Below are 14,723 nucleotides of genomic sequence, written 5' to 3' on the forward strand. Positions count from 1 at the left end.
GTCTTGTGGTTTTTAGTCGACTGAATAAAACTACAACTTTTCAGATGACTAAAACATTACAGAATAAAAAAATAATAATAAAAAAAGATTCAAAAGACTATGAGTAAAACTAAATTAAAATGTGTGTGTGTGTGTGTGTGTGCGTGCGTGCATAAATGGTGCATTTATATAGCGCCTTTATCCAATGCACTTTACATGGATTGTGCATTACATTCACCCATTCACACACACATTCATACACCGATGGCAGAGGAAACCATGCAACTAGGGGTTCAGAGTCTTGCTCAAGGACTCTTCAACACTAACTCTGGGGGAGCCCGGAATCGAACCGGGAGTGCGTGTGTGTGCGCGCGTGTGTGTGTGTGTGTGTGTGTGTGTGTGTGTGTGTGTGTGTGTGTGTGTGTGTGTGTGTGTATAATGTATTGTTTATGTGTGTGTGTAGTAGTGTATACCTGACAGGTATCCACTCATCAGCTTGTCCAGGGTGTTGAACTGCTGACGGTACTTCAGCCTGGCGGCCTGCGGAACCGACCAATCACACGAGCCCGTCTTGGGAGAGTTGCTGGCCAATGACGTCGTGGAGGAGGAGTTTGAGCTGGACAGGCAGACAGACAGACAGACAGACAGACAGACAGACAGACAGACAGACAGACAGACAGAAGGAAAGACTGTATGTTATAAATACATAGTTATACCGGTGTGACACAAACTCCAATAGTAACAAAGGAAGCTAACCAGTAAGACTCCCTAAATAGGGAGATAAGCGACCGCCAGGTCGCATACACAAACTTTAGAAGGCAATGGTAGCCAATCAGGAGGGAATATGGGAAATGGGACAGATCCATGTTGATGACATGACTGTAGAGATACCGTGTACCACTTTGTGTGATTCTAGGGCAAAATCTGTAGGAGTAGTGTCCAAAAACGTGTTTTTCAAAAATCTGCCTGATGGTGGCGCTAGATGGGACAGATGCATGTTGATGACATGACTGTAGAGATACTGTTCACCGCTTTGTGGGATTTTAGGGCAAAATCTGTAGGAGCAGTGTCCAAAAATGTGTTTTGCAAGAATCGGCCTCATGGTGGCGCTAGAAGAGGGCCATGTGAGAAATGAGGGGTGGAGGTTGTGGTTTGGCAGCCAAGGAGTGTGTGTGCAAAGTTTGGCAATGGTGGTGGAGATATGAGTAGGAGAGAATTGTGATGTGACGGACAGACTGACAGACAGCCAGCCAGTTGAGGTTTTGAGAGTAGCTGCGACCTAACGGTGGCAGTTAAAGGAAAGGATGTCACGTGACGCCGGGGATGCGCCATGTCGCTCACCATGGGTAGGGATAGAGCTCGTAGATTTGTTATTGATAATGAGCACCTTATCGATCCTGCTTATTGAGCCGGGCTTTTATCGAGCCCACTATTGAGCGATTTCTAATATTTTGTGGAGACGTCAAATTCTGAACAGGACTGGTGGTAACCCCCAAATTATTTTTGGGGGGTCTCCAGATTAACTGAATGTGCAATTTAAGGACTTTTTAATACATATTAAGGCCAAATTGTCAAATATTAGAGGCAGAAATTGTGCTTACAATGCCTCGCGCTGTGAGCATGTACTGTAGATCTGCTATTTTCACAATAGAACCGTGTCATACCAAATGTAATGCCTCAACTCTTAGTGCTCGTCAGAGTGGGGGGTCCCCAGTTAAAACATTATTATTTTTGGGGTTGTGACCTGAAAAGGTTGAGAATCACTGGTCTAGACTCTAGCCTAGAATGTGTTTGGTGTTCTAGTCTCGAGGACCAAGTGTTCTCCTCCGCTGTTCAGACAGAACTGGGACAAAACCCTGCTTTTCACCTGGGAAGCAAAAGACAGCTACAATATTAACTAGCAAACTCAACGTTAAAAATGTTTCATTAAAACTAAACTGAAATTGAAAACAGGTTAAAACTACTACTACTAATAATAATGATAATAAAAGTACAAAAAAAACATATCTCTATAATCTTTATCACACGATTTTGTAACCAATTTTTTCACCCATTGCCAATTGCCTAAGCTGTAATCCTGGGCTCTGCTCTCCCTCTGCCGCGCCTGGGGACACAACGGACTGACCTCATGCTTCCTTCTATGCATGAGTAGGCCAAGTTGCTTCTTTTCACCTGACAGGGGGGAGTTTCCCCGGTTTGGACGTAGCGCGTGGAAGGAACATGTTATTCACACCAGTTCCTTTCCCCTCCATCAGGCGCCCCGGCTGGCCAGGGGGAGGCATTACAGAGACCAGGATTACTGCATGTTTTTGTGAGGGTATCTACCCTAGTAGGAGACACGGGGAGAACATGCAAACTCCACACAGAAAGGCCCTTTCGCCAACCCCACAGCGTCCCACAGCGGGAATCGAACCCAGGACCTTCTAACTGTGAGGCGAAGCGCTACCAACCGTGCCCCCATAAAAGTACAATTTAAAGCTTTACAGCATTATTTGTTGTCAGCATGACTGCCATGGAGAAAAAAAAGGTAAATTCTTCCCTGGATAACATCCCAGGAATCCCCTGCGCAGCTCGGTTAGCAGATACAGAGTGAGAGTAGGACGTTAGCAGTGTGATGGTTTGTATCCCCGCCTGCCTGCTGTTCAGTCCTTTTACTTAACGACACTAATTGCCTAGAGAGTCCCCGCTGTTGTTTCCTAGCGCTCTTAATTAGCTGCAGAGCTAAAAATGCTCACACGGACGACACGTCTCCGAGGCAGAGAGCTGTGTGCACTTTCACTGTCTATGGTAATCACACACATTCTGCCTGTTATGCCTATGGTGGTTGTCGTTGTAAGAATAAACAGCAGGGGTCATCAATATGCCTGGTACAGACTTGGTCTTGTCCGCGGGGAGTTTTATATTGTCTTTTTCTTTGACACACCAAAAAATTTTATCCCACGATTTTGTAACCCATTTTTCACCCAGTGCCAATTGCCTAAGCTGTATTCCTGGGCTCTGCTCTCCCTCTGCTGAGCTCATGCTTCCTTCAGTGCATGAGGAGTGAGCAGGCCACTTCTTATCACCTGACAGGGGGGAGTTTCCCCAGTTGGACGTAGCGTGTGAAAGGAACACCTTATTCAGGCGCCCGGCTGGCCAGGATTGCTGCATGTTTTTGTGAGGGTATCTACCCTATAGGAGATACGGGGAGAACATGCAAACTCCACAGAGAAAGGCCCTTTCACCAACCCCACCTAGGGTGTGGGGCTGTGGGCGCTGATGACGCAGAGGAGAATACACGCCCCCCAGCGCCCACATCGTCCCCCGGCGGGAATGGAACCCAGGACCTTCTAGCTGTGAGGCGACAGCGCTACCGAAAGCGCCACCGTGACCCCTCCATTATAAATTTATAATGTTCTTATTTTGATCATAAGACCCGATTACTGAATGTCAAGTCTCCAGGTTTTCTTCAGAACATGTATTGTACTTATTTACTACTACTCCATGTATTAGTATTGTACTGGTGGTTCTCAAAGGTTTTATTTACAAGGACCCCCCTTTTTTTAAGATACGTTTTTGGGCTTTTATGCCTTTATTGATAGGACAGTACGGGGTGATGGGCCGATCTGTCTGAAAGTAAAAACAGAGAGATGTGTCGGGGTTCGCGGTGGATAGCTCTTCACCGCGAGTAATGCCGTAATGTTGTAGTTTTATGACTTAAAAAGACTACACCGCGGTGGATAGCTTATCACCGCGGTGCCTACTATGATAGGGGCTTAAGCGTGTACGGTTCCATTTGGTTCCATGTGTACACTCTTAGAGTTACAGAGCTATTATGGTCATTTAGGGCTGTCTCTTTATGAGTTTCTGGTAACATTATTGTCCACTCGTGGTGTATGTCGGTGGTAAAAATTGAATTTTGACCAAAGATTTCCACCACAAGCCAAGTTTAGCCAACATAACCCTTGTTGTTGTTGTTGCTACTGTAGTCAACAGTAACATCAACCACAACCACACGCATTACATAATTGTCACTTTAGAAATGTGCAGACACCCTGAATATACTACTGCATGTTGGTTTGTTTACTGTTGAGGGAGAAAACAATGGTCTGAAGTAGTGGTTCTCAACCTGTGGGTCGGGGGCCCCCAGGGGGGTCCCCACATTATTAGGGTTAACCCTTTAACTTGTTACAGAGTATTGCAGCATTGATACTTTTACTTAAGTAAAGAATGTGAGTACTTTTTCCAAAACTGGTGAAACTGAACTTTATTGCGAGCTTGTCGATCTGCTATTTTAAAAAGATTCTTGTACATTTCACACATTTGAAAACTTGTGAAACGAGCACAGTGAGCATGTTCTACTTTTGGTATGTATTTATTAAATTATTTTTTCATTCTGGATGTTTACTTGTAACACAGTATTTGTAGTACATAACAGAATCGATCCTTTTTGTTTAAGTCAAAACATGTCACCACAGACAGATGGGTGGAGAGACTGGAGCCAGAGCAGATCCCGGGAGAGAGAAGAGCTTTCACTGACACAATGAGAGGCGGGGTGCTGTCTGTCTGTCTGCATCCAGCCCATGCCCAAGGGCTCCTCTGGGTGTGTGTGTGTGTGTGTGTGTGTGTGTGTGTGTGTGTGTGTGTGTGTGTGTGTGTGTGTGTGTGTGTGTGTGTGTGCGTGCGTGCGTGCGTGCGTGCGTGCGTGCGTGCGTGCGAGCGAGCGTGCGTGCGAGCGTGCGTGCACATAATATGTGCACGAATATACACGAGTATCACGAGTATAGTGATATTATCACTATACTTGTGTAGTATAGTATGGTATAGTAAATATAGTAAATATTCCCAAGTACAGTACAATTTCATCACTAGACAATGTTAGTGGTACTGGCTGTTTTTTATGGCTGAAACGTATTTGAGTCCAGCTTCAAATCAGGGAAAGATTGACATTGTAAGGGTTATAATAGGCATGTAGGCATGAGGTTAAGTGTGTGGTGTGTGTTTAGCCTCTGCTCCCTCCTATTGTGACTGACTGACGGAGTGACTGAGTCCTTGTTTTGCGACCGCCAGGTCGCAGTCACTATCAAAACCTCCACCGGCTGTCAGTCCGTCCGTCCGTCAGTCTGTCTGTCTGTCACGTCACACTTTTCCCCTACTCATATCTCCTCCACCGTTGCCCCGATCTATGCCAAACTTTGTACACACACACTCATTGGCTGCCTCATTTCTCACATGGCCCTCTTCTAGAGCGACCATGAGGCCCATTCTTGCAAGACACAGTTTTGGACACTGCTCCTACAGATTTTGCCCTAAAATCAAACAAAAAGGAACACGGTATCTCTACAGTCATCTCATCAAAATGCATCTGTCCCATCTAGCACCACCATCTGGCCGATTTTTGAAAACAAATTTTTGGACACTGCTCCTCCAGATTTTGCCCTAAAATCACGCAAAGCGATACACAGTATCTCTAAAGTCATGTCATCAATGTCATCAATCTGTCCCATTTCCCATATTCCCTCCTGATTGGCTACCATTGCCTTCTAAAGTTTGTGTTTGCAACCTGACGGTCGCTAATCTCCCGGTTTAGTCTTACTGGTTGTCCCAGTCTAGTCTCCGTTGTCTTGTCCTATGTTTTTTCTCTTGTCTCTTTCTGCAGACTGTCAGTGTAATAACTGGATGGGACCACACTACATTTCACAGACTAAAACTATGACGAAAGATGTGTGTCGACTATCTATTTTCTAACTCGAAAACTACATTAAAACTAAATAAAAACTAAGCTAAGACGACTAAAACTAAGACTAAATATATTGACTATTCCGTCAACAAATAAAAACCAGGCTAAAATGTTACAGGGAGGGACTAGTGGAGAAGAGATCCAGTAGAACTAAATAAAAATTCATTCTATGTTTGGTGGCGCTCTGAAAATAGCCGATCTGCAAGTTCAGCGTTGTGAACTTGAGGATCGGCTATTTTCAGCAAGCAAACCAAGTGTAAAATATGCCATCACGAGGCCATCAAGGCACCGCCAGAATACTTAATCATCTGTAGATTTAGTGGACTGAAATGTTATGGCATTTAGTCGACTAAAACTAGACTAAAAGCATTTAAGATGACTAAAATATGACTAAAACTAAATTAAATCTTATTCAAATGACTATGACTAAAAACGAAAAAAAAAAAATCTGCCGTTTAAATGAACACAGGCACAGACTGGCACACTACAAATCCTGAAACCCATGAACCTGTGTGTGTGTGTGTGTGTGTGTGTGTGTGCGTGCGTGCACTTGCGTGTGCACATGTGCACGCATATACTGTACTGTGTGACTGTACCCTCATGCCGTCCTACCGGATGCAACAGGATATGGAACAACAATAACGCGGCCAGGTGACACAGATATGGGTGGTAACCAGCGAGGGTGTCACACCCCGCACCGCCTCTGCCCCGGGCTAACACTCTGCTCTCTGTCCACCAGGTTACACAGGGTTTTGTGTCAAACAGGATGTGGTCGCTTTTTGGGGACGGAAACCTCCCTTCTCCATATTCCAACTTTACTGTGACGTTCCCTGCCATGCTTTCAGAGATTTTCACTAACCTTTGAAAATTCATAATTATAAAATAATAAATAAGGTGAAGGGAAAGGCGAACGAAATTGAAACCTTTGCCAAAAATATGGAGTTGTGCATCATAGATATGTCATAGGGGACTGATGTCATAGAATGACCGTGTGAAGTCTGGGATCACAGCACATAAAATGTGTACATTTTACCCCCAAGTTGAGAAAATATACATTTCCATTATAGGACAGATTGATTGATTGATTTTTTTATACTTGACAATTTAACCACTTGAAAATCACCAAAAACAACAGATCTACACGCTCACAATGTGTCGCGACGTGACTTGTATTATTTTGCTGAAGAGATTTGGTGTAGATTGAAAAAGAACACAGCAAGTAGGCCACAGTGCACCTCGGGTCAATTGTATTAACTCATGGGATGCCCACAAGGTGTCTACACGCCAATCTCTTTGATGTCTCTGGAGGCCCACGACGCGTTGACGTGTTTACTGTATTTACAGTATTAACTTTAAATCTCACCGTTAGGTTGGGGCTACGCATGGATGTAGCCCATTAGCCGCTAGTCGCTTCGAGTCGACGCTGAGAGCATCGCGCGGCCGTTTTTCTCCATATACTCCAATGCATTTCCCCATCTTTAACGCCCTTTATCTCTGATGTTTGTTTTATGGCTAAAACTGTGGCGTGGTGCGGCAAAATGTCAAAATATTGATCGCAATGAACAGTTATGATCAACACTGGCCCATACAGAAAGTTACACAACAACATCCTGTCTGCGCTCATGTGACCAAGTGACGTCATGACGCATGCATTGACGCAGCAGGGCCGGATTCAATACAATGGTGGTGGGCCTGGGCAGCGAGAGGGGATAAATGAGGCAATCCAGGAGCACCCGATGTGTTAATCCTGGTGGTTTCTAAAAGTGGTCAAACTGAAGTGATTTTGATCAATCCCAAATGATTGCGTTAGCATAGCCGCCAAAGCCGGATGCACCACGGTGGATTCGAACCCACAACCTGGTGGCCAGGGACCTTACCACTGCGCCACCCGACCGCGCAGTGGTCAATTAATGTTTAACATTAATGTCATGCGATCATTGCAATCTCATGTTTTTCCAATTATTTGGGGGTCCATCCTTTGCGCCCCAAAAGCAGGCCCCCGGGCCACAGGTTGAGAATCGCCGCCTTAGGTGTGAACAGGCTCTATGCACGGCAGCCATATCGGAGAGAAATCGGGCCTCTTCCTTACTGTACTTCATGTACTGTAGCAAAGTGGCTAACCTTTTAATTTCAAGGGCCCCCATAACTCTGAGAGTGTACAAATGGAACCAAATGGACCCGTAATGGGTCCATTAGGTTCCATTTGTACACTCTTAAGAGTTACACAGCTTTTAAGGGGGCATGGAACAGAGCCTTCATTAGTATCATTGGTAACACCTGTGAAGGAAGTGAGAAGAGGACCCAATTTCTCTCCAAAATGGCTGCTGTGCGTAGTAGACAGAGCCGGGGACAGGTCTCCATTCAGAAACACCCCCACTTAGAAACAGGGGCTGAGCATTCACCAGGTTAGCATTCACCAGCGTTGGCAGGTTAGCATTTCACCAGGTTTGCATTCACCATAGAGCCTAGTTTCCTTGTGGGAGGACAATGGTTCAATGTGGATCACAACACACACACACACACACACACACACACACACACACACACACACAATAATAGAACACAACACAACACAACACAACACAACACAACACAACACAACACAACACAATACTTCCAAAAACAACAGGCACAATACGACACACCCTTCAGTAAACAGGCTCACATTACAGCTTGAATTTGAGCTGCTTCCTCCCCTTACCTTTCTCTTTTTACATTAGAATAAAACCTAATCGGCAGCGTAACCTGACACCAGTTGAGACGCTCAGAAACTCAAGATAAAAACTCAGAAAGGCAGAAGTACAGTGTAAAGGGGGGCCGCTTTCCATTCCCACATGCTGCCTTTCAGACATTGACTTATAATACTGAATGGCGACGCTTCCATAGTAGTCAGAGCGTTTCGTGCACAAATCGTGCACTTTATGATAGAAGCATGAAATTTGGCACACAGTTAGAAATAGCCATATGAAACACTTTTGGCTATAGGGACATCGCATATTTGTATTCGGAAACTTGTGGGAGCCAATCAAAGTTGGGCTCTCGTAGACTTTACTATACAGTAAAATAATACAAAAAAGAAATATGCTTTAAGTAGCATGTGAGGGGTCAAACTAGGGTTTTTTTGGCGGGGATTCTGAATCCAATGCAAGGATTTGTTTTGCACGAAAAACATTCCTTTCTGAAACACGGCCACCACAAAACTGTGAAAAGTGACGACTCCTCACTAAACCATAGTTTAAGTGATGAGTCACTAAAACTCCATCAACATGCCATCATCATTCCATCAACATACTGCCCGAAATGCCCGGACTATAGAGGTATGTCTGAATGGGGGGATGCAAATAACTCCAAAACACTCGAATGTCCCCGATGTTCCAACATCCACTGCCAAAACTGTCCAGGTTCTCCCCACAGTCAGAATAATAACACTTGGGGGGGTCCTCACCTGCTAGAGCCCAGGTCCAGGAGAGAGTTGGTCTTGGACATCCCCGTAGACGGAGAGAAGACCATGGGGGAGGAGAACCCTGACATACCTTGAGAGAGAGAGAGAGAGAGACAGAGAGACAGAGGGAGGGAGAGAGAGAGAGAGATTTGAATAAATTACAGTTGATTACGTTGGAATAAACTGCAGCTATTTGTCGCAATGGTTTCATACCAAGTGATAGAAAAACGTTGAAATACGGCTGACATCTTTCAAAAAGTTTATACCAAGCTAACCCCTGCTATATACTTATATACAGAAAATACACGTTTCTGTTTTAGTGTCGTCAGGTAGTCTTGAACTGTAACACTGTACTGTTTACTCACACAGACAACGGTCCTGTGTGCAAAGCCCTTTATTACATTCCCATTTATATGCAATAATATTTATTTGCACATACGTTGTTTTCCTCCACTTTTGCATTCGGCAATGTAATGCAATGTGCATGTTTTATCATGCCACACGCATGCATGTGTGTGTGTACATTCAGGCACGCGCAAGCACGCATGCAATGCACACACGTTGCATGCCCTTTTAAAAGAAGTGCACATTTCTTATGCAATGTAAGTGTGTAACACTGCTGCAGACATGCACAGCACACATCATGCCCTTGGAAGGAGTGTGTGTGTGTGTGTATGTGTATGTGTGTGTGTGTGTGTGTGTGTGTGTGTGTGTGTGTGTGTGTGTGTGTGTGTGTGTGTGTGTGTGTGTGTGTGTACAGTACATCTAATCTTATCTCTTCGTCGCTTTACGGTCGACAACAAGGTTAGTGGCAGCCCTGCCAGCACAGCTATTCCTGTACCTCTTAACAGAGTTAACCTCTACACAGAGAGAGACCATATGATTGTACCTCTTAACATAGCGTCGTTGTCGGGTGAAAACCTTGTATGTCCAAAACAGTTTGTTTTGCATTTTCCATTTTCCAAAATGATTTAAACAAGTGAAAACAGCCGATCTACAAGCACACAGCGCCTCGCACCGCAAGGCGTTGTGTGCTTGTAGATCTGTTGTTTTCACTACCTTTGTGCGACAGCCTTGTACGATGAAGCAGGGCTTTACTCTGCGAAAGAACATACACATTTGAAACTTGGAGATACGAGGTTTCCACCCGACAACGACGATAGGTAACCTCTACACAGAGAGAAACCATATGATTGTACCTCTTAACAGGGTTAACCTCTACATACTGTTATCAGTCAGCCTTTCGTCAAAACACAGAGAGAAACTATATGATTGCGGGCAATACATTCCACCTCAACACGCATAAATGAGGTCAAAGCCAACCCTGGAGGGCTGATAACACCAGAGCATTCTAAGTTCTCAAACCGTTTCATGCCAAGGACCCCCAAATTGGCACTTTTCAGAACATGGACCCCCGATTGAAAAGATATGCCAGGGACCCCCAGGAGAGAAGATGTTTACAGCTCTATAGCAGTGATTCTCCATGGTTTTAATTTCAAGAAGCCCCAGTTTGACATGCATTTTAGGCTACGGACCACATTTAATGGCATTTCTATCTCTGAGACCCCGTTTTGTATTGTGAAATCAATGTTAATTTAACTCTGAGAGTATACGAATTTGGTTCCTATATCATTTAGCTGGCGACCCCCTGCAATTCCCTCAAAGGACCCCTGGGGGTCCCCGGACCCTACTTTGAAGCAGCTGTACCAACCTGCGGGGTTGCCCACGGGGGAGGGGGTGAGCAGGGTGGCGTTGCCGTTGGCCAGGGCGGGCATGAGGGGCAAGGTCATGGGCACCGGCACCAGGGGCTGCAGCGACGAGACGGGGCACGCCATGAGGGGCATGACGGGCATGGGTGGCACCGAGGACATGGGTGGCACCGAGGACATGGTTGGCCCCGAGGACATGAGTGGCACAGAGGACATGGGTGGCACGGAGGACATCGGTGGCATGCCAACCGACAGGTTTGGCATGGAACCCATTCCTGTAAGACAATCTAGAATTTAGGCATTTAGCAGACGCTCTAAATCCAGAGCAACTTACAATAAGCAAGGACAGTACAAGGTTAGTTCATCAATACATTAAATGTATGAAAATAGTAATCTAAGGAAGACGTAGGTAGTTCCAAAATAAGGTAAAAACACTGGAAAAACCTGACAGATGCGGATGGATGAATGAATGAATGAATGAACGAATGAATGAATGAATGAATGCCTGGCAGTAGATGTGAAAATAAACGTAATACTTGCTATGGTTAATACAAGCATCAAATCAATATTTCAAATGTGTGTTTTTTGCACATGCATGCCATAAATTCCATAGGGATAGACCACACAAAGTTGTATGACATCATCAACTTGCGACAGGCATTTCCCCTATTGAGTGAAAGATTAGCTATTTCTTGAAGAAATAAAATATTGAAGGTGTTTTTAACAAGGAGGACAATTATAATGTATTAAAGGAAAATTCCAGAATAAAACATAATACCACTTAATCAGCCTTGTATCACGTATGTACATACCTGGTATGATGGATTTTTATTATAGTCCTTCCAGTTTTTACTTCTCCTGGACTCCTCAGATCTCTCTCCCACAGCCAAAACGGCGGTCAATTGAGGTCCTCCAAAAGCGCTAATTTTCACCGCTCCAAAGTCACTTTTTCCATCATAAATCTTTTATTTATAGTTCCTAGAGACGATATAGTCCGCAGTTAATCCCCAAACAGCATGCATTTCCTGAAACGGATCAATATTTACCTCATCTCCTCAAGAGAAGAAGAATGAAGTCTCGCGTCTCGCGTGATTACCGCGTCCCTTTTAGCTTTTTCTTTAGCGCAAATGAAAGCTTTCTCCTGGAGTTATTACAGCCAGTATGTACACAACAAGGCATCGTGGTATATATATAAAAAATAAGAAAGCAGAAGAATATAATCTAGATAGTCTGTTGATCGCTAGAATCTAGTAATATGACTGAGAAGGATTCACAACAAAGCATAATAACGGACTTGCTGTGGTCATAAGGTAATTCTATTACCTTATTTATTTTTATTTTCCTCAATACATTTCTTCGATTTTATTTATTATTTATTAATGGAATTACTTACAAAATAACTTTAACATGTATTATTATTTGTAAACAATGTAGGCTACAATATAAACACAAAATAATCGTATTTTCCTCAAGACATTCTGCAATGCCTCACCAAATAAACTTTAGGTAAAAATTTCCTCATGACCACAGAAACGTGTCTTTTTATTGTTCTTCTCAGTCATATTACTAGATTCTAGCGATCAACAGACTAACTAGATTATATTCTTCTGCTTTCTTATTTTTTATATATATACCACGATGCCTTGTTGTGTACATACTGGCTGTAATAACTCCAGGAGAAAGCTTTCATTTGCGCTAAAGAAAAAGCTAAAAGGGACGCGGTAATCACGCAAGACTTCATTCTTCTTCTCTTGAGGAGTTGAGGTAAATATTGATCCGTTTTCAGGAAATGCATGCTGTTTGGGGATTAACTGCGGACTATATCGTCTCTAGGAACTATAAATAAAAGATTTATGATGGAAAAAGTGACTTTGGAGCGGTGAAAATTAGCGCTTTTGGAGGACCTCAATTGACCGCCGTTTTGGCTGTGGGAGAGAGATCTGAGGAGTCCAGGAAAAAAATCCATCATACCATCATACCAGGTATGTACATACGTGATAAAAGGCTGATTAAGTGGTATTATGTTTTATTCTGGAATTTTCCTTTAAGGCATATTTGTCGTATTCGCCAGGGATCCCTTTAAGATGTTTCAAAAGCCCCCTTTCCACTACGAGGTGGCATGGACGGATTAACCCCCATGAGGGCCCCTCACGGGGGTAACTTTTTAGGGCCCCCCCTCCCTCCCGACATGCGGATTTTAAGCCATGTGTGGGCCAAGAAAGCACTTGTAGACAACAGAGGAGGGGCCCACACATTTGATTTTTAATTAACATACAGTATACATTTAATTTGAGTAAATTGTCAATGACCACACGGCCCAGTTCCCCCAAGGGCCCCTGAGAGCCAAGGGCCCCTGGCAACGGCCCCACCGGCCCAATGGTTAATCCAGCCCTGCGAGGTGGAACCAGAACTTTCCAGAACCTGAACCTATTTTTATTTATTTTTTGGTTCTGGTTTTGTTTCCATAGCGCACGGCCCGAATTCAGACAAGGTTCTGGGAACCTTTTTTGCTGCTGCTCTTTTTTGGGACCTTCCCGGTTAGGTCTGGTTACATAGAAACGTAAGCAGAACTTGGTCCTGGAACATCACGGGTTCTTGAAAGTTCTTGGTTCTGGAACGTTCTGGTTCTAGTTTTGGTTCTGCCCTGTAGTGGAAATTCTGAAAAAGGGGCTAACGTTGCTCATAAAATAGCAGATGTACGAGCTGGCAGTGCGGCAAGAGGTGACGAGTATTTGGAGAGGGCTTTTTCTTTTGTTGGTTTTTGTGTTTGTTACCGAAGCGCGTTGATGATGACGTCATCACGGCTGCGGTGGGGTTGGAGAGAGGAGGCTGCTTCATGATGATTGGCAGGCAGGAGGGTAAGCCCCGCCCCTGCAGCTTCAGCTTGATCAGCTTCATGGCGATGGAGAACTCCAGCCTGTCCATCTTCCCATCGCCACCCAGGTCTGCAAGGCTCCTGCAATAATAATAATAGGAATATTAGCCCATTTTGGCCTAGAATTATTGAATGCTTTAACCAGTGAAAAATAGCAGATATACAAGCTCACAGCGCGGCACCGAGTGCCGCGCTGCGAGCTTGTAGATCTGCTATTTTTGAAAAAGTCGTGAAAATGTGTGCAAATCTTTGAATATTTGTATTTTCAAAGCGAAAGTTTGTAACTCAAATTTTGCTTCTGGGTGGTCCCTGGAACTAGATATTTTGAGATGGGGGTCCGTGGCCAAATACATATCATTTTGGGGGTCCTTCACATGAAAAGGTTTGAGAACCACTGACATAGTAGTCTCTCAAGAAAAGACTAACTGAGCTCCAGTTGACGATGGCTGGCCTGATTGGCGACATAGAAACATAGTTTTTTCCAAAAGGATTCAAAAGACACTTATAGAATCAATTCAAATTTCAAATTTTCACGATTTTTCAAAAATAGCTGATCTACAAGCTTGCAGCGCGGCACTCGGTGCCGCGCTGTGAGCTTGTATATCTGCTATTTTTCAATAGATAAAGCATAAAATAATTACCTGTCTTCATATAATAGATCCTCACTAATGTTCATGATAAAATAGCACAATTCTACTCAGTCTGGGTCTCATAGGAGAGCTGTGGGCAGGTCAAATCCATCCACCAAAAGACATCATCAATGGGGAATCCAAGCTAATAGAAACTGCAGGCTTTCTATTCCAGAAAAGTTGCAATGTTAGTGAGTAAGTGGAAGCCATTGTTCTCACGATAATAAAAATCTGTTTAATCAAAAATATTGATGGATTTGACCTGCCCACAGCTCTCCTATGAGACCCAGACTGAGTAGAAAATAATGTTGATATTTTATCATGAACATTAGTGCGGACCTATTCCCTTTCAGTTTCAGTTTTCATGTAG

At 44.0% G+C, this 14,723-nt stretch overlaps 1 pseudogene across 1 annotated transcript in view; it reads right to left on the reverse strand.

The window, feature by feature from the left end:
• Positions 1 to 14,723, reverse strand: part of LOC308300130 (intersectin-2-like) — a 131,074-nt pseudogene that overhangs the window by 97,725 nt on the left and 18,626 nt on the right. The window contains exons 4-7 of the transcript XR_013963377.1: positions 13,624 to 13,805; positions 10,852 to 11,124; positions 9,144 to 9,231; positions 453 to 595 (exon numbers count right to left, since the gene is read on the reverse strand). The product of XR_013963377.1 is annotated as an intersectin-2-like (transcript). The remainder of the gene's footprint in view (positions 1 to 452; positions 596 to 9,143; positions 9,232 to 10,851; positions 11,125 to 13,623; positions 13,806 to 14,723) is intronic.

The sequence above is a fragment of the Nannobrachium achirus genome, assembly GCF_963921795.1.
Source record: "Nannobrachium achirus genome assembly, chromosome: 16".
NCBI lineage: Eukaryota > Metazoa > Chordata > Actinopteri > Myctophiformes > Myctophidae > Nannobrachium > Nannobrachium achirus.